At 39.5% G+C, this 19786-nt stretch overlaps 1 long non-coding RNA gene across 1 annotated transcript; it reads right to left on the bottom strand.

The window, feature by feature from the left end:
• Positions 1–3868: 3868 nt before the first annotated feature.
• On the bottom strand, positions 3869–19419 carry LOC138764061 (uncharacterized). Its single transcript, XR_011357974.1, has 3 exons — positions 19260–19419; positions 18260–18312; positions 3869–4216 (listed from the first exon to the last, which is right to left on the bottom strand). It is a non-coding gene; the product is annotated as an uncharacterized lncRNA (long non-coding RNA).
• Positions 19420–19786: the final 367 nt, after the last annotated feature.

Raw genomic sequence — 19786 nt, forward strand, 5'->3', positions numbered from 1 at the left:
TTAAGAACATAGAGGCATTGCACCAAACACTTAAATAGACATCTCAGATGAAAAGGGTCCTAAAACAGTTGGGCAAAAATGTCAGCATGAATATGATGGACTGAGTGGCCTATTTCTGAGCTGTACAACTCTATGTGCACAGCAAGCTTCCAAAAAGGACAATGTAATGATGACTAGATCATCTGTTCCTGAAACAAAAGCAGAACATGCTGGAAATCTCAGTAGGCGAGGTAGCATCTGTGGATGGAGAAACAATTAGCATTTAGGGTCTGTCCCTTTCAGTTGTTCTGATACGTTGACTTCTTTCTCTACTCATAGATGCTGTCTGACCTGCTGAGTTATTTTTATAACTTTTTTTTTGTTTCAGATTTTTTGCATCAGCTGTACTCTGGATTTTTATTTATCCATTTTTATTCATCCAAGCCCTTTGTCATATTGACAAAAGTTTCTGCCTTCATCATGTTTATAGGCAGACAGTTCTGGAACTCAAACACTCCAGATGAAATTTTGTTTCTTCAACTCCCCTACAATCCTTCTCTCAATCACCTTAAGTATATCATCCCTGATTACAGACATCTATACTGAGGAAATGGGCCCTGTCTATTCATTCAATGTAGGCCTTTTATAATTATACACATTTTAGTTAAATATCTCCCTCGGTCTCCTTAATCCCAAAGTGGGGGTGGGGGGGGGGGGGACTTCAAAAATGCATGGTAAAGGGAACTATTCCACCTCTTGCAAAGATTTGAAGGCTTAGTCTGTTTTTTATGATCTTTGCAAGTTCTTTTGATCTAATTCTTATGTTCCTGCTTATCCATAATGACATGAATTCCATTGAGATAGATTATCACGCACCACATCAAAGGAGAATGGTTCATCTACCCCTTCCTTTTGCTTCAAACTAAACGAATGGATGGAAGTCATGTTTCATAAAGAAGATGTAGTCCATTTCCTAAAGTGAAGTCAATATAGAGTGAAAAGAAAATGATAGAGCATTAAAGAGAACAGCACAGTTGCCCGATTTAAGGTGTGCAAGATCGTTGGATTTCTGCTCAGTGGATGGATTAGAAGAAATTTCCATCTATTTGATCTTCCAAAACCTGCTAAAAGGGCTTAAAATGATTAATGGCTCCTGGCAAAGAACTATGTTTCCTCAAGGATAATTTGAATTTCTTTTTCAGATATTAAACATAACATTAGATAATAAAATCCTAACCATAGAGCAAGATGCTGCTTGCTTTTTCTTTGCTAGAAAAGTAACTCAGTGGTATGGGAAACCTTTATTCATCTTTTTGCTGGATAACATACAGGTGAAACATTAAGGACAAAAGACACTGCAGATCGAGAACAAAAAGAGTCTACTGGAAGAACTCAGGAAATCAAGTTGCCTCTGTGAATGCAAAAGATGCTAGTCAATACTTCAGGTGGAGACCCTGCATCAGGACTGAGAGACAGGACAGATGGATAGCTGGGGAAATGGAACCAGGAGGGGAATGGGTTAGGATTATTGAACGGTGGAAGGCAAAACGATAAGGGTATGCGGGAGGAGGACACAGTCTGGAATATGTTGGTTGGAAGAGATGGAGAGTTTTGAAACTACAGCTCAGTCATAAAGGTAATTTTCTAAAATACCAAACAAGAAGATGGAAACATTTTTACACTTTTCAAATTCCTGCTTGGGATCAGATGATTAACATAGAATTCTGAGAGACATTTTGCAGCCTTGTATTTATTTTTTGAGGTGCTGGTTAGGTCTGAAGCCAAGCACTTCCCTGTCAATCATCTGTGAAGCAGAACTGTCATATCTTCAGCGTGAATGTCCATGATAGGTGGGTGTTGAACAAAAATGGTGCATCCACATAGTGCATGCCAGCTCGAGAACAGCTCGGATGAAGCAGCCCTACCTACTGGAAGTTGCATGTTCCTATGCTTAGAAATGTACAGTGGATCAGCAGATCCTCTAATTTCATTAAAAACAAGAGATATTTGGTTTGGCAGAGCAGAACAAAGGTTACAGGATTGTTTCAACCCTCAGCCAACAGACACAGAAGTCGGACAAAGCTTTTGGGAAATCTGTTGTTGAAGGATGTGCCCTGGTAATACAATCTCAATAGTCTCACCGACTGCACACCTTGTGAGGTTAATCTCATTTTTGTTCTGCATGCATAACTGTCATGTCTAATGAGAGGGTATCAGGAATGCTTTCATCTTCTACAAAGAACATACACAGATGCAGTTTTGTCAGATAGAGGTCAGAGTTGAAGCAAAGGCACGTGGACTGGCGTAACTTCTTGTTGTATATGTAATGGAAGCCATCCACTACATGCATGTCAATTCACAATGACAACATAGTTTAACTGTGAGAGATTGGTGAAAATTATTTTAAAAATTAGTGAAGAAACAACAGGCCAAGTAATACTTATAAATAGAATGCTGGATTGATGGTTAAAGGTGCCTAATTATGTTTTTTTAATTGCATTTTTTAAAACCAAAGTACCTGTTTGGCTGCAGCAAAGAAACATTTTTTTTAAACTTTATTTAAGATTTTATAACATGAATAACATATAGGATTACATTAAAAAAAATTAAGAATAAAATAATAAAATTACAATACAATATCAGTAATCTAAATAAACTATACCCTCCCCAATAATTATTACACATTAATAACCCAACTCAAATTAGTCCAACCCCACCTTCCCCCAAAATAAAGAGTGAAGAATTAATAAAGTTAATAATATATGTGAGAAAAAAAAGCCCACTTACAAAAAAAAACCAAAAACATAACCGATTAAAATACTAACAAAAAAAAGTAATTAATACTAAGATATCAGACTTAAAAAACATATTTAAATCAAACTTAAATGCATATATTTAACAAGGAGTTAAGATGAAACATATATTTAACTCAAACTTAATATAAAAAATTAGTAAAGTTAGTAACATTATCTATCAAAAATTCTTAAACAATAATCAATTCTTAAAAAAAATTGTAGCATGAAAAAAAAAGAAAAAAAAAGGACAACTCTTCTTTTAATCAGCTCCAACTGCCGAGTCACCATTACAACCATTCCTTCTTGGAGCATGGCTCTTTTCTTCCATCTCTTGTCTCCTTAGAGATTGCAGCGGACTATGTCTCTGTTCAAACTGAGTAATTGGCAGCTCTTGAGCAAATGCTATAGTTTCCTTTGGAGAATCAAAAAACTTTGGTTGGCAACCATCTTGATAAACCTTCATCAAATATCAACTAACTTCACATCTAACATCATATTAGTCACATAAACCACCATCTTAAAACAAAAATCAAACCTCATTAAGCATTGTACAATTCAATTTTAGTACTCTTCCACCATTTTTCCCTTTTACTCTTGAATAGTTATCCAATAAAAGCTCCAATACCACATTTAAATATCCCCAATCATTATGTTAAAATTCAGATATCAAAATAATAAAAACACATCTACAACGAAATCTATATCTTCAACAAATGGAGCATAAACCACAAACAAAATTCAAGCCTCATTAAGAATTGTACAATTCAATTTATAACTTTCACCATTATTCCCTTCGTTCTATAACTAAAATAGCAAAATAATATACACCAGAATTACCACTCCTTTCACCTTAAAGTTAAAGAAAAAATATTTAAAAAAAACTTATCCATCCCATCACATTTAAATTTCAGATATTCCTTATCTACTGAATAAACTTTACAAAAAAAACACATCAATTTTTAGTTTTTTAAACAATCAAATACTTTCTTGTGCTTTTTTAAAAATATTTAAACAAAAAAAAACCCCTTCACTCTTTAATCTAATAATACAAAAAAAAGGAAAAAAAATGGGTAGGAGGTTAAAAATACCCCCTCCCGTCTAAACCGCGCAATGCGGTAACTCCCAAAAAAAATGGGTGTGAGATAACTCACACGTAGCAGATGACTTTCAGGAAATAGTGCCTATCCAGTTCTCTCCCCCAACTCTCACTTCATCTTAAACTAACATCCTCATTATTTAATATCCCTTTTTTAAAAAAAAATCATTAAAAAAAAAGGACAACTCTTCTTTTAATCAGCTCCAACTGCCGAGTCACCATTACAACCATTCCTTCTTGGAGCACGGCTCTTTTCTTCCATCTCTTGTCTCCTTAGAGATTGCAGCGGACTATGTCTCTGTTCAAACTGAGTAATTGGCAGCTCTTGAGCAAATGCTATAGTTTCCTTTGGAGAATCAAAAAACTTTGGTTGGCAACCATCTTGAAAAACCTTCAAAACAGCTGGATATCTAAAGGTTGCCTTGTAACCTTTCTTCCACAACAACTCTTTAGCAGGATTGAATTCCCGTCATTGGAACATAACTTCTTGTCTCAAATCTGCATAAAAGAAAACTCGATTATTTTGAATCATCAAGGGTGATTTTCTCTGTTGTGCATTTCTAATAGCCACTCGTAAAATTATTTTTCTGTCGTAATAATTCAAGCAACGAACCAAAACGGGTCTTGGACTTTGACCTGAAATAGGTCTTCTACGCAAGGCTCTGTGAGCACGTTCCAGTATTATACCTTCCGGGAAATGTTCTTGATCCAGCACCTGCGGAATCCATTCAGTAAAAAATTTTCTTGGTTCTGGTCCCTCCATACCTTCCAGCAAACCAATAATCTTTATATTGTTCCGTCTGGATTGGTTTTCCAAATAATCAATCTTTTTCACCAAATTTTTATTTTGAGTTTGTAAGTCTTCGACCATTTTGGTCACATCAAAAACTTGATCCCGTATTTTGTCTATATCTTCTTCACACGAATTAAATTTATCTCTCACTTCAAGCTTAAAAGCTCCAAACTCAGCCATCTGTTGAGAATGTATTTTCACCAAAGTATTAAACCTAGAACCAAGTTCAGTCATAATCTTGGATAATCCCTGCATTGTATAAGGTAATTTAGATTCAAGATTCACAAAAATCTTTTCAATTGGAAGAGATTTTGACTCAACAGATTCCTGCTTCTTCTCCAAAGGATCTTCTATTCCTTCCTTCATTCTGTTGCCTTCCTTGTAGTATGACTGCGTGTGGAAACCCCAGCCACAGCCTCTCCAGCAATGACTGGAGGACGCTGGCCGGGGTTTTCCCCAGTCCATAATGTATTAAATTCTCCCAGTACATCAAGTTGTATAGGTTCTTGTATCTCAAGAGATGCAGTTTGCAGCGCCACCTCTACAGATGACAAATGCCTTTGAGTAACTCTTTGTTCTAAAGGCTGTTTGGCACCCTCCTTAGGGGGCTCTACCGATGTAACATAGAGCTCTACATCCGAACACTGTACCTCTCTCCTGGGATCCATTTCACGCTGAGTCCTGGTGTCTTTCCTGTAGGTAGGCTCCAAAACTTGAACTTTTGGAAAATGTAGTTTTTTGATGATCTGTTGTATTTTTCTTTTGCTCTTTTCCTCCAATTGTACCATCATAAGTTAAATTAACAGCACTGAAATTATCTAAACTTTTAAAGAATTTTAACGGGCATTTCTAGACAAAACAATAAGATAGAGTCAGGAGAGGACTGGAAGGCACGTTTGATCCTTACGCCATCTTGCCACGCCCCCCCGCAAAGAAACATTTTCATACATATATACATTATACTTACATGTGCCCCCCACATCTCCATAGGGCACACAATACTCAAAACGGTCAACCAGTTTACCTATCTCGGCTGCACCATTTCATCAGATGCAAGGATCGACAATGAGATAGACAACAGACTCGCCAAGGCAAATAGTGCCTTTGGAAGACTACACAAAAGAGTCTGGAAAAACAACCAACTGAAAAACCTCACAAAGATAAGCGTATACAGAGCCGTCGTCATACCCACACTCCTGTTCGGCTCCGAATCATGGGTCCTCTACCGGCATCACCTACGGCTCCTAGAACGCTTCCACCAGCGTTGTCTCCGCTCCATCCTCAACATCCATTGGAGCGCTTTCATCCCTAACGTCGAAGTACTCGAGATGGCAGAGGTCGACAGCATCGAGTCCACGCTGCTGAAGATCCAGCTGCGCTGGGTGGGTCACGTCTCCAGAATGGAGGACCATCGCCTTCCCAAGATCGTGTTATATGGCGAGCTCTCCACTGGCCACCGTGACAGAGGTGCATCAAAGAAAAGGTACAAGGACTGCCTAAAGAAATCTCTTGGTGCCTGCCACATTGACCACCGCCAGTGGGCTGATATCGCCTCAAACCGTGCATCTTGGCACCTCACAGTTTGGCGGGCAGCAACCTCCTTTGAAGAAGACCACAGAGCCCACCTCACTGACAAAAGGCAAAGGAGGAAAAACCCAACACCCAACCCCAACCAACCAATTTTCCCCTGCAGCCGCTGCAACCGTATCTGCCTGTCCCGCATCGGACTTGTCAGCCACAAACGAGTCTGCAGCTGACGTGGACTTTTACCCCCCTCCATAAATCTTCCTCCGCGAAGCCAAGCCAAAGAAAGAAAAATGACAATAAACTCATCATTAAAGTAGAGATAGAATTTGAAATGTACACATGAATAACAATAGATCTTCAAAGAAATATGGAAGAGTGCACAACTGTGAGCATATTCCAAAAATAGATTCCATGCAAGAAAGAACACAGGATTTTACTGAATTGAGTAAAGAAGCAACATCTTCCAGAAGTTGGGAAACAGATATAATATTGGCACAAATTATTTTGAGAAAATCAAACCTATGATTAGATTAAGTCTGTGAATAACATCAACATATGAACTACTACTCTTCTTTAAGCAGCCAATGTTGAAGGGTCATGAAAGTAAAATGTGGCATGTATATTTGATATATGCATCCATTTCAGTGTGGCCAGAGAAAATGGGATAAACAAGATTATTGTTTTTGGCAGTACTGCACTTTATTTTGTGATTCATTATGTCCTTGGCACTGTATGACACTTATAAGATGTCATTGGGATGGACTGATGCTTGACTTTACCTTCTTTCCTTTTTCATTGCTGTGTGTTCAGCAGTTGCACTGAGGAGACTTCAATGCACTACAGCTGAACATCAGCCTGTCACACTATTGTCGGGCTTGAGAGGCTTCTTGAGATTTTCTTTGCATTCTTACCTGAATGTAAATATATTCAAAGACAAGTGGGGAATGCTTACTGTTCTCCTGACCAATACATATTCTTCAACCAAAAATGAGCATTTCTGAAAATTGGCAGATGATTTTTGTACGCTAGTAAAGTGACTATACTTCAACCATACTTTGATGGAACGTTCTGAAAGGAATGTTAAAGGTGTTAAGGGCATGAAAGTTTTTATCTTTTGTTTCTTTTCCCGATGGTTCCAAAGGAGAAATTACTTTTTGCTCAGAATATTTTATTGGAACACCAATCCTTTTATTATAAACAGATGAAACAATTCGAGCACAAAGAATTTGGAACATCTTATTATGGATCTGAAAATCTACTGCAACTCTTGGCAGTACTGTATTTTTATCTCCTGTGTTTTATGATCTCAAATTTAATTCATTCACAGGAGAAGAATATTACAGAGCCAGCATTTATAATTCAACATTACTTGTCTTGAACTGAGTGGCTCACTCATTTCAGAGGGCAGTTGAGTCAGCCTAATTGCAATGAATCTCAAGTCATATATGGGTGAGGATGCCAAATAACTCTCCATAAAAGACATTATTGAACCAAATAGGATTTTAAGTTGTTTAATGATCATTATTACTGATACAAGATTTTTATTAATTGCGGATCTATTTAATTAACTATGCTTAAAAGCAAATAATTTGATTTAAAATATGAATCTGTGCCTTTGGATTGTTAGGCTAATCACTTATCTACTATAACCCTAAACATGAAGCCTCTTATTCTCACTAGTACTTTTACCTCAAGAGCAAGAGAATTCCTCATTGTATTTGTATATTCCATTTGGCATAAAATGACAGATTTAAAAACATAGAGCTTTATTTGGGAACATTGGGATATCCTCTAATCAATGAGCTCTCCTCACTCTGTAATGGCCAATGCTAATATAAGGGTAAAAGCACAATTTAAGAATGCTCAGGTTTGTGGCCTCAGATAAAATATTTGAAGACGCATCATAATCCTATATTCCACACAGTTTTAATTAAATGGACAAGTCACAGCAATCAGGTCTCTGGCATGGAGTCTGGTGCTGTAGCTAAGAAGGGAAGGGGAAAAAGAAGTGAGCTGTAGTTAGGAAGACAGGTGAAAGGTTTCGTGGAGGAGATTGTGAATCGAGGGAGATATGTTGCCTTCCTGGTGGCAGATCCAGGATATCTCAGATCGAGTTCACGACATTCTTAGGTGGGAGGGTAATCAGTCATGTAGGGTGATCAGCCATAGGTAAAAAAGGCGAGGAGGTCCTACAAGGAGAATTCAGGGAGTTAGGTGCTAGTTTGAAGAAGAGGACTTTCAGGTTAGTGACCTCAGGGTTTCTTCCCATGCCACATGCTGGAAAGTTTAGAAATAGGAAGATCAGGGAGCTTAACAGGTGGCTGAGGACATGGTGTGGTAGGGAGGGCTTCTGTCCCAGGGAAGGTGGGATCTGTACTGATGGGACAGATTGCATCTGAACTGGAAGAGGATTAATATCCTTGTGGGTAGGTTTGTTAGTCTTGTCCTGATAGGTTTAACCTAGATTTCCAGGGAGAGGGGAACTAGAATGTTAGAGCAGTTAGTGAGAAGGAGGAGGATCAAGGTCATGTGAGAACTGCATGTATAGACAAAAATCAAAGGGTTGTACGTGACAGAAATTTTCTCAGGTATATTTATTTTAATGCAAGGAGTATTGTTGGAAAGGCTGACGAGCTTAGGGCATGGATTAACACATGGGATTATGACATAATTGCTATCAGTGAGACTTGATTGCAGGAGGGGCAGAACTGACATCTTAATGTTCCAGGGTTCCATTGCTTCAGACTTGATAGAGGGGGATGTATGAAAGGGGGAGGAGAGGCATTGCTACTCAGGGAAAATATCTCAGATGAGTGAAGTCAGGACAGCCAGTAGGATTTGTCTACAGAGGCCACATGAGTGGAGTTGAGGAATGGGAAAGGTGTGGCCACACTGATAGGTATGTATTATATACGTGCACTGCTCAATAGTCAGAGAGAATTTGAGGAGCAAATCTGTAGAAAGATAGCAGACTGATTTAAGATGCAGAAAGTTGTGATTTTAACTTTCCAAATATTGACTGGGACTCCCATACTGTTAAAGGGCTGGATGACTTCGAGTTTGTGAAATATGTTCAGAAAGTTTTCTAAATCAATATGTATCAATGAGAGAGGATGCAGTACTTGATCCCCTATTTGGGAACAAGACAGGTCAGGTGACAGATGTATGTGTAGGTGAACACTTTGGGTCCAGTGACCATAATGTCATTAGCTTCAAGTTAATTAGTCTGGTTCTCATGTTGGGATTCGAAATTGGTGGATGGTAAATTTTGTGGAAATGAGAAAAGATCTAGGAAGAGTGGATTGGAATATGTTGTTTTCTGGTAAGAGTTTGTTAAGTAAGTGGATGGCCTTCATAGATGAAATCTTAAGACTGCAGAGGTATTTGGACAGCCATGGGCTGATTAAGGACAGTCACATGATTTTGTGGGTGGTAGGTTGTGTTTAATGATTCTTGTAGAGTTTTTTTTCAAGGAAGTTAGATGAAGGAAAGGCTGTGTAAGTTATCTACATGGACTTTAGAAAAGCCTTTGACAAGGTCTCACATGGGAAGTTACATCAGAAGGTAAAGACACTAGGTATCCATGTAAACTAGAGTCAAAATTGGCTGTGTGGAAGAAAACAGAGTGGTACTGGATGGATGCTTCTCAGACTGGAGACTAGTGGTGTGGCTCAGGGATCTGTATTGAGACCATTGTTGCCTGTTGTCTATATCACTGATCTAGATGATAATGTGCCAAATTGGATCAGCAAGATAGGAGGACAGTGAGGAAGATTTTCAAAGCTTGCAGATGGATCTGAACCAACTGGGAGAATGGGCCAAAAAACAGCAGATGGAGTTTAATGCAGACAAGTGTGAGATGTGGAAGGGCAAAGCAAGGAAGGACATGCATAGTAAATGATAGGGTGTGACACACAGAGAAAGAGAGAGAGAGAAAGAGAGACCTCTGTCTTTCTGCAGTGGCTTTTGTAAGCTTGTTTGAAAACCTAATTTTGAAGATGGATTTTGAGTTTTAAATTCAACCTGTTGGGAACCCTTGTGGTCTATATAAGAGGAGATGTATAATGTTTCACTTAAAATAAGGGAAACAAATAGGAACTCTGTGTTGACCTGAAAGAAAGAGATTATCATCTGGGAAACCCTGATTGGGCAAGTTTCTTCAGCAAGAAACTGAAGGGGCTGATCAGAAGGAATCAGTTTGTGTGTGTCCAACGAGCAACAAATCTCTCTCTGAAAACCGACAAGAACCTTACTGAGCAGTTACCATTTACCTGTCAAGCACCAGAGCCTGGTGAAGATTCATAAATGTTTAATTCTGTGCACAGCATAAGAATTGCCCTGATACCAGTGAACTTGGAGGAGTGAGAAGTGAGATTGGACTGTGAATCAAAGAACTTTTCTGAACTTACACACACATTACATACACGTGCACTTAGAATTAGAAGGGGGTTAAGTTAATAGTTATAGGTTAAAGTTTGATCCTGTTTTTATGTTTAAAGAAATTTTTAAAAAAATTTTATTGAAGTAATTATTTGTCTTGGTGAATTTCTATTGCTGCTTAGTTTTGGGGTCCTCTGGGCCCGTCACAAGGGAACTGAGTGTAGAGGAGCAAAAATATCTGGGAATACAGATACAATTTCCTGAATGTGGCATCGGATGTGGACAGGATTGTAAAGAAAGCTTTGGGCATATTAGCCTTTATAAATCAAAGTATTGAGTATAAGAGTTGGGATGTTATGTTGAAGTTATTTAAGACATTGGTGAGGCCAAATTTGGAATATTTTGTGCCATTCTGGTCACCTAACTAACTATAGAAAGGATATCAATAAGATTGAAAGAGTGCAGAGAAGATTTACTGGGACGCTACCAGCTCTTCAGGAGTTGAGTTACGGGGAAAGATTAAACAGGTCAGGACTTTATTCCTTGGAGTGAAGAACAATGAGGGGAGATTTGATAGAGGAATAGACAGAATGGATGTGAGTAGGCTTTCTTCCACTTAGATTGGGGGAGATAAATACGAGAGGTCATAGTTTTAAGATGAAAGGGGAAATGTTTAGAGAGAATATTAGGGGAGAGTTCTTCACTCAGAGAGTGGTGGGAGTGTGGAATGGGCTGATGTGATGTGGTGAATCTTAAGTTTTAAAAATATATTGGATAAATTCATGAATGGGAGAGGTCTGGAGGATTATGGGATGAGAGCAGGTCAGTTGGACTAGTGGAATGATGGTCGGCACAGACTAGAAGGGCCAAATGACCTGTTTTCTGTGCTGTGTAGTTCTATGCTTTTATGGTTCTACTTACAATGGATTATGACACCATTAAAAAAAACTGTGCCGCCATCTCCAGTCATCAGATATGCACCATGCCCATTCAGAATGAACGGGTGATTGGAGACTATAAAGACCTGAATTTTTTTGTAAGTAGTTTTGTGAGGAGACTGACACCAGATGTTAATTTTATAATTATGGCACTCTTCCAGTAACTTCTCTTTACTGTTGACTTCATGAAGGAAAAGGATAGAATTAACTATGGTTTATTTAGAACACAGAACATGGAACACTGCAGCACCGTTCAGGCCCTTTGGCCCTCAATGTTGTGCTGAACCATATATTCCTTTAAAAATTCTAAACCCTCCCTAGCCCATAACCCTCCATTTTTCTATCATCCATGTGCCTATATAGGATTCTCTTAAATGCCCCTAATGCTTCAGCCTCCATCACAATCCTTGTCAAGGCATTCCAGACACCCATATGCTCTGCATAAAAATTTTTTACCCCTGATGTTTCCCCTAAATTACCCCCCCATAACTTTGTATTCATGTCCTTTGGGGTTTGTTATTCCTGCCCTGGGAAACAGGCACTGGCTGCCCATCCTATGCATTCCTCTCATAAACTTGTAGGCCTCTGTCGCATCTCCTCTCATCCTCTGTGCTCCAAAGTTAAAAGTCCCAGCTCTGCTAACCTTGCCCCATAAGACTTGTTTCCCATTCCAGGCAACATCCTGGTAAATCTCCTCTGCTCCCTCTCCATAGTTTCCGTATCCTTCCTATAATGAGGCGACCAGAACTGAACGCAATAATCTAAGTGTGGTCTCACCAAAGATTAGTAGAGTTGCAACATGACCTCTCTGCTCTGGAACTCATTCCCCTATTAATGAAGCCCAGCATCAGATAGGCCATCTTAACCATGCTATCAACCTGTTCAGTGACCTTGAGGACACTCTGTACATCCATATTCTTAAGTACCCAACAATTAACCCTGTACTCAGCCTTATGGTTTGTCCTTTCAAAATGCATCACCTCACATTTATCTGGATTGAACTCCATCTGCCACTTTTCCACCCAACTTTGCATCCTGTCTAGATCCTTTTGTAACCTTCAACTACCTCACCTGTTTTGTCATCCACAATTCCTTCAACTTTCACATCATCTGCAAACTTACTGAGCCATCCTTCTGCCTCTTCATCCAGGTCATTTATAAAAATCAAAGACCAGGGGTCCCAGAACAGATCCTTGCGGAACTCAACTAGTCACTGACCTCCAGACAGAATACTTTCCTTCTACCTCTACTCTCTGCTTTCTACCTGCAAGCCAATTTTTTTTTATCCACACAACCAGGGTTCCATGGATTTCATGCCTCAAGACTTTCTGAATGAGTCTCTCATGGGGAACCTTGTCAAATGCCTTACTAAAATCCATATAGACCTCATCTACTGCCTTATTCTCATCAATTTCTTTTGTTACCATCTCAAATATCTCAATTAGTCTTGTGAAGCATGACCTTCCCTTCACAAAGCTATGTTGACTATCCTTGAGTAGACTGTACTTCTCCAAATGCTCATAGATCCTATCCTTAAGAATCCCCTCCAATATTTTTCACACCACAGGTCTATAATTCCCAGGATTCTCTCCATTACACCTTTTAAATAAGGGAACTACATTTGCCATTCTCCAATCCTTTGGCACCTCTCCTGCAGCCAAAGAGGACTCAAAGTTCATAGCTACTGCTCCATCTATATCTTCAGTCACTTCCCATAGTAACCTGTGATATATTGCATCCAGCCCCAGGGGCTTATCAATCTTTATGTTTTTAAGAAGATCCAACACTTCCTCTTCCTTAACCTCAACACTGTCCAGCACGCAAGCCTGTTCTATTCCGAATTCATCCTGGTCAAGGTCTTTTTCTCTTGTTAATACTGAACCAAAGTATTCAATTAGGACCTCCCCAATATCCTACACCTTCAGGCACATGTTGCCTCCTTTATGAATAAGTGGCCCAGCTTCATTCTCATCATCTTCTGTTCTTCACTTATGCATAGAATGCTGGGGATTCTCCTTAATCTGACATCCCCCCTTCCAGTTCTCATGTTCTTTCTTAAGCTCCTTCCTGGCTACCATATACTTCTCATGAGCCCTTTCAGTTTTATGCTTCCTATATCAAATATATGCTTCCTTCTTCCTCTTGACCAGCTGCCTCACCTGTTTTGTCAACCATGGTTTCCTTTTCCAACCATCTTTTCCTCGTCCCACTGGGACAAACCAATCCTGAACCCAGCACAAGTGGTCCCTAAATTTCCTCCACATTAGTTCTGTCCTTTCTCCCTTGGACATGTTTCCAATTTGGTCTCACTAGTTCCTGCCTTATCCCATCATAATTAGCCCTTCCCTATTTTGTCTGCTCTTACCTTTTTACATGCCCATGCTGAAGCTCAAGGAGTTGTGGTCACTCTTACCAAAATGCTCCCCTACTGAGAGGTGCACCACCTGACCAGGTTCATTACCCAAGATTAGAACCAATATGGCCTCTCCTCTTGTCGGCTGGTCCACATACTGTGTCAGGAATCCTTCTTTAACACACCAGACAAATTCAGGCCTATCTATCCTTCTTGGAGTAAAGAGGTGCCCATCAATATTGGGGAAGTTTAAAATCACCCATAACTAAAACTCAGTATTTCCTGCACCATTCCAGAATCTGCCTGCTTATCTATTCCTCAGTGTCCTGAAGTCTATTTGTGGGCCTATAGACTAATCTCAGTACAGTAATAGCTCCCTTCCTATTTAAGACTTCCACCCACACCAACTCAGTGGACACTCCATCTACAGCCTCCTCCCTTTCTATAGCTGCAATCTTATCCCTTGCCAGTAACACTACTCCCCCCTCCCTTTACCTCCCAACCTATTCCTTTTAAAACATCTAAATTCTGGTACTTGCTTCAGCCAATCCTGCCCTTCCTCCAGCCAAGTGCCTGTAATGGCCACAATATCATAGTTCCACATACTGATCCATACTCTAAGTCCATTCCCCTTATTCCTAATACTTGAAATAGACACATTTGAAAACCTCTCTCTGACTATATTTATGGTTTGTCCCTTGCCTGTCTTTCCTCACAAATTCATAAAACATAGCATCATGCTTTTGACCTTCCGCCCTACTCTCTGAGCTCACATTCTGGTTCTCACCCTCCTGCCTAACTATTTTGAACCCTTCCCAACAGCCGAGAGATGAGATCTCCACAACATGTCCCTGGTATATCATTCTCTCCAGCAGTATCTAAAACAGTATACTTATTGTTGAGGGGGTGGCCACAGGGGTGTCTGCACTGACTACTTATTCCCCTTCCCTCTCCTAACAGTTACCTGCCTCCTAACTTTTGGGGGTGACTGTCTCCCTGAAGCTCCTCTCTCTATCATTGCTTCTGCCTCCTGAAATAGTTCATCCAGCTCCAGTTTCCTGTCAGTCTCCCAAGAGCTGCAGTTGGATGCACCTCTTGCAGGTGTAGTCGTCAGGGACAATTGTGCTATCCCAGATTTCCCATCCTGCAATCGGAGTATCCCACTGCCCTTGTTGTCTCTATTAGCTCTTCCTAATTTAAATACAAATATCTTATCTGGCCTTACCTCACTGGAATCAAGCTTGTCCTCAGCCTCTTTTTGCTGAAGCCTCGTAAGCCAAAGCCTCCAGGTCCCACTCCTACACTGGACCACTTACACATTGCCTGCTCTTCAATGGCCGCTCCACTGGAGCTACCTCTCTTTTTATTTGTCACTGCCCCTTATCTTTAAGGGGCAGTGACAATCACTTCTGTTTAACCCTTAACTTGCCCTTCTCTCCCTTTTAAATTCCACTCAGTTCCTGACACTCGCAGGTCTCCTAATCCATCATTCCTTCTCTTTTAGCAACAGTCCCAAAATTGCAATCTGTTGTTAACCCTTCCTTTGGACTGTTTGGACTTGCAGGCACCTGTACTCTTTGTGGGGTTTTATCACATCTTCTTTATTCTATTACTCTCTACATTCAACAAGGAATGTTTACACTGCAAAACAATGTTGAGGTAAATATGCTGCATGTTTAATGTATATGCAGGGAATATTCCTGAATTCATTTTAAGTCCAACTTTGATCCTGTGGTTCTAGATGATTCCCTTTGAATTTGGAAGGCAGGAAGGAAACCTGCCATTGACATTCACTCCGGGTTTAATTGTCAAATGCATTATTCTATTATTCTTTCAAGGAGTGAGAGTCCATAGGCAAAACCAATTTGCCAAGTCACTAGTTGCAGTGAAACATAATGGGTTGCTAGGCAATTTCAGAGGGTATTTAAGAGACAAGTGGAGAGGTTAAGCTCCTGTTGTGGCCTCTGCATCGCAGAGACTGGGTACCGACAGAGATTGCTTTGTTGAGCATCTCGGCTTCGTCCACTGTTACCCATTTCATTTCCCCATCCCATTTCCCTTGCTTCATGGTCTGTCCACAGTCTCGTGCACTGCCAGACTGAGTCCACAGCATGGAGGAACAGCATCTCATCTTCCATCTGGGCATCCTCCAACTGGAAAGCATTAACATTGACTTCTCTAGCTTGTATTAAACCACCCCCACCTCCCCCTTCTTCTTCCCCCATCGTCTTTTCCCAGCTCTGTCTGTCTCCTCTCTTTCCTTTTCCCTCTATATCCTTTCACAGAGCCAAATTCAATTCTCATCTCTCTTCTTATCATGTCCAATTAACACCTTTTGTTGGTCTGGACTCTTCCCCAAGGCAGTTTTGTCTTTATCCTGTTCTCAGCTTACTATTTGCTTATTTCTTGAAGAAGGGCTCAGGCCCAAAATATTGGTAATACATCGTTATCTCTTATGGAAGCAGAAAGACCAGCTGTCTTCCTCCAGCATTTTGGTATGTTTTTACTAGCTTCTTCTATATACCATGTTCCTGAATTTACAGAGTGAAACAAAAAAGTCTGCAGACACTGCGATTTTAGTAAAAACACACCAAAATGCTGGAGGAACTCATTGATCTTTTCAGTATTCGTAAAACCAAAGATATATTGGCTGAGGAAGAAGGGCTCAGGCCTGAAATGTGGGCAATATATCTTTGATTTTTATAGATGCTGAAAAGACTGTCTGAGTTCCTTTAGCATTTTGGTGTATTTTTCCTGAATTTACAGATCTTCCTAATGGTTTTGGAAATCTGTCTGGATTGAATGGATATTGGTATCCCAGTTTTTGACTTTATTTAAAAAAAACTTTCTTCATGGTTGGAGCCAAAGGTCATTCTATTTAAATAGCAAAGAACAAAGATATTACTTTAAAAGCAATATATCTAATGCTGCAGAATTCACCAGGAACACTTCTTCCTCTCTTATTTCTATGATAAACTTAAACAATTGCTATATGTGGTGCAGGTGTAGTGATAGCAGACGTATTAGTACTCCAAAAACTCAGAAACAGAATCAGAATAAGAATTTGTCAGGAACATGTCACGGGATTCATTGTTTTGTGGCAGCTTCACAGTGCAAACACTTATATAAACCCCATGACTAAAACTAACACAGAATCACATGCTATGCTACCAGGTTAGCTTCCACATAAGGTTGATGGTTCAACTGTGCAAGCACATGATCTAATATTTATCTGCTTTACAGGAGCATTGCAATGCCAACCTATTGGATTTTATTAAGCAGTGGCTGAAATGGCCATCCTTGCTTTAACACAACTCGCAGACTTGAGGTCAGGACATGGAATCCTCTGATAGGTGCCTACTATATGTCCATACCCTTGATTTATGTTTCTGGGTTTGAAACCAAGACTGCAATTCAAAAATGCTTAACATGCTGTTAAATGTTTTGGGCCATGTTGAAGGCAAATCCTTGAAGTTGTCACTTCACCATGATCCATTTTTCATTTCCGACTCAGTGAAGGCTGACAATGGTTTGAACTGTCCCTGGCACAATCCAGAAACCTTTCTCATCTTTATTCCTCTGAAGTAGATTTCCCACTTTACTAAAAGTGATAATCCAATCTCAGGAACCAGTCTGAATAAATTATCTCAGCAGCTCATAACTACCTGCTAGCATAAAGCCTGACCTTGGCTTGAGGAGACACGAGAGGATGGACAAGCAACTTAATAGGAATTGATCAAGATCTTTTCAAATGGCTCAAATGTACTGTGTTGATTGCCATGACTTTCTTTTCCTCAGTTCAAAAAAACAAACAAAAATCGGAACATTTGTCACTGCCTGGAATTCTTCCTCAAAGTTAATATTTTACCCTCTTGGTTCTTGAATTTGAGAGCATTTGAGTTGTTTATCAGAGTCATTCTCAATCTTTTATTGGCTATGGCCCCTTCAGACTACTCAAAATTTATTAGCCCCTTGTCTGTAAAGCAGTCAGGTTTAGGAGGTTTCTTCCATATTTCGCTCCTACCAACTACATAAAAAGCCATAACAAATATTTTATAATTTCAGTCCGTGCCCCCCCCCCCCACCCCAAATGTGCTGTGACCCCTGTTGAGAATGGTTGTTTTATAGCATTGGAAAAATGTCAAGAGATTACAAAATTAAATCATCGTAGTTTACACATGGAATAACAAAACAAAAGTTCAGTGTGAGTAAGTTGCCATAATGTTTCATTGAATTCTGTACTCTGTTATAAGCGCTATAATCCTAAAGCTTATCTGTTTATAATTCAAGGAAAGGGTAAATTAAATATGCCAATATGGCAGAACCAATGTAATATTCTGCACGAAATTAGTTGCAATATGACTTTTTTCACCAGGACAGATTACAATTTTCACTTACATCTTACTTGAACATCTCGGTATAGTTCAGCAGGTGATCATCTTGTTTGCTTCCTGTAATTTTGTGCAGTGCAACAATGTAATTAGTGGCACATATATTAAACCTTTAAACACACCAGTAATTTCAGGAAATGACCGTTCTGGTCTAAAGAGAAAGAGATAACTCAACATGAAAGAAGGTATTTTCTACTCAAATTATCCCACTTATGGATTGACATATTACCATGTCATGCCTACAACTGAAATAAACTATCCTACATTTCCCAAGTTATTTTGCACCACTCAATTATCGGAAAGGTTTCGGATTGATTATCGGATTGATCGTAGTAATTAGGACAATAAATTCAAAATTAAATATGGAAAATCCTTTGCAATCATTGACGCAGGACTGAGACCGTAAACATATAGTATTGAGTAATAAAGTTACTGTTAGAACTATAGCTTGGACTAATAATCCAGAGACATTAGTTCAAATCCCACCATTGCAACTGGGAATTTAAATTATTCATTAAATAAAAATCTGTAATTTAAAAAAAATGTAATGTCTCTGGGATCTCCTGATTTTTTTTCTTCCTGATTAATCTTACAAAGAACGGACATAAAGATCCCAACAGAAATGAAGAAAGAACAATTTGGAAAAATAAATTTTCAAACAACACCCGTACTGAGAACGACCAACTGTGTCGGACGTCTCTCATTCTGCAATATGAAGTTCGTAAAGATGCCTTTCTCCTATAATATATAATTGTGAAACTGATACTTGTTGTTGAATGCCATCTCATAGAATCACAGCACAAAACAGGATTTATGAATGGCCTTCAGCAAAAAAAATCCAGTATGACAGCAATGCAGTTAGCTCTTAACTGCACCCTGAAATGAGCTAGTCAGCCAGTCAAGAGCAAGTAGAAGTGTCAATAGATGCAGATTCCTCTACTGCTGCCACCATCCTGCAAATGAATGAAACAAACTTGATTCTTTACAGAAGAGTTATAATACATCACCAGAACAGGTTTCCAACCAGGGCAAAGGACCACTCTCTCCATCCACACAGCAGCTGGAAGGCCTGGCCACATATCTGAGATGTGTGGAAGTCCACAGAAGTGCCATGGCTGGGCTAATGATTTCAGATTGTTTCTCTTCTGGTTGACCTATTTTTCTTCTCATTATCTCATGAGGCAGTAACACATCTGGTGGGGTTATGATGCAAACCCCAACTAAAGTTCAAAAATGTACTGGAACATTTGTAAAAAGGACAAAAGTTCATTGACATTACTCAGCTGCCCATCATCTAACATATCTGCAAAAGCCTCCTCCTGAAATGATCTCTGCCCATTCTTGTCAATTTTCAAGCCTAAACACTTCTGGTCGCCATTCATCCCACTTTGGTCGCACCCATTAGCAACCACTTGCTGCAGGATTATTAGTCTCTGTGGCAATGAGGATGTCATCTTGTCATCATGAGATAGAGAATGTGGTTCGGTGGCGTCAGAACAACAATCTTGCTCTCAATATCACCAAAGTCAAGGAG

This window comes from Narcine bancroftii, chromosome 1 (assembly GCF_036971445.1).
Source record: "Narcine bancroftii isolate sNarBan1 chromosome 1, sNarBan1.hap1, whole genome shotgun sequence".
In the NCBI taxonomy this organism is placed as follows: domain Eukaryota; kingdom Metazoa; phylum Chordata; class Chondrichthyes; order Torpediniformes; family Narcinidae; genus Narcine; species Narcine bancroftii.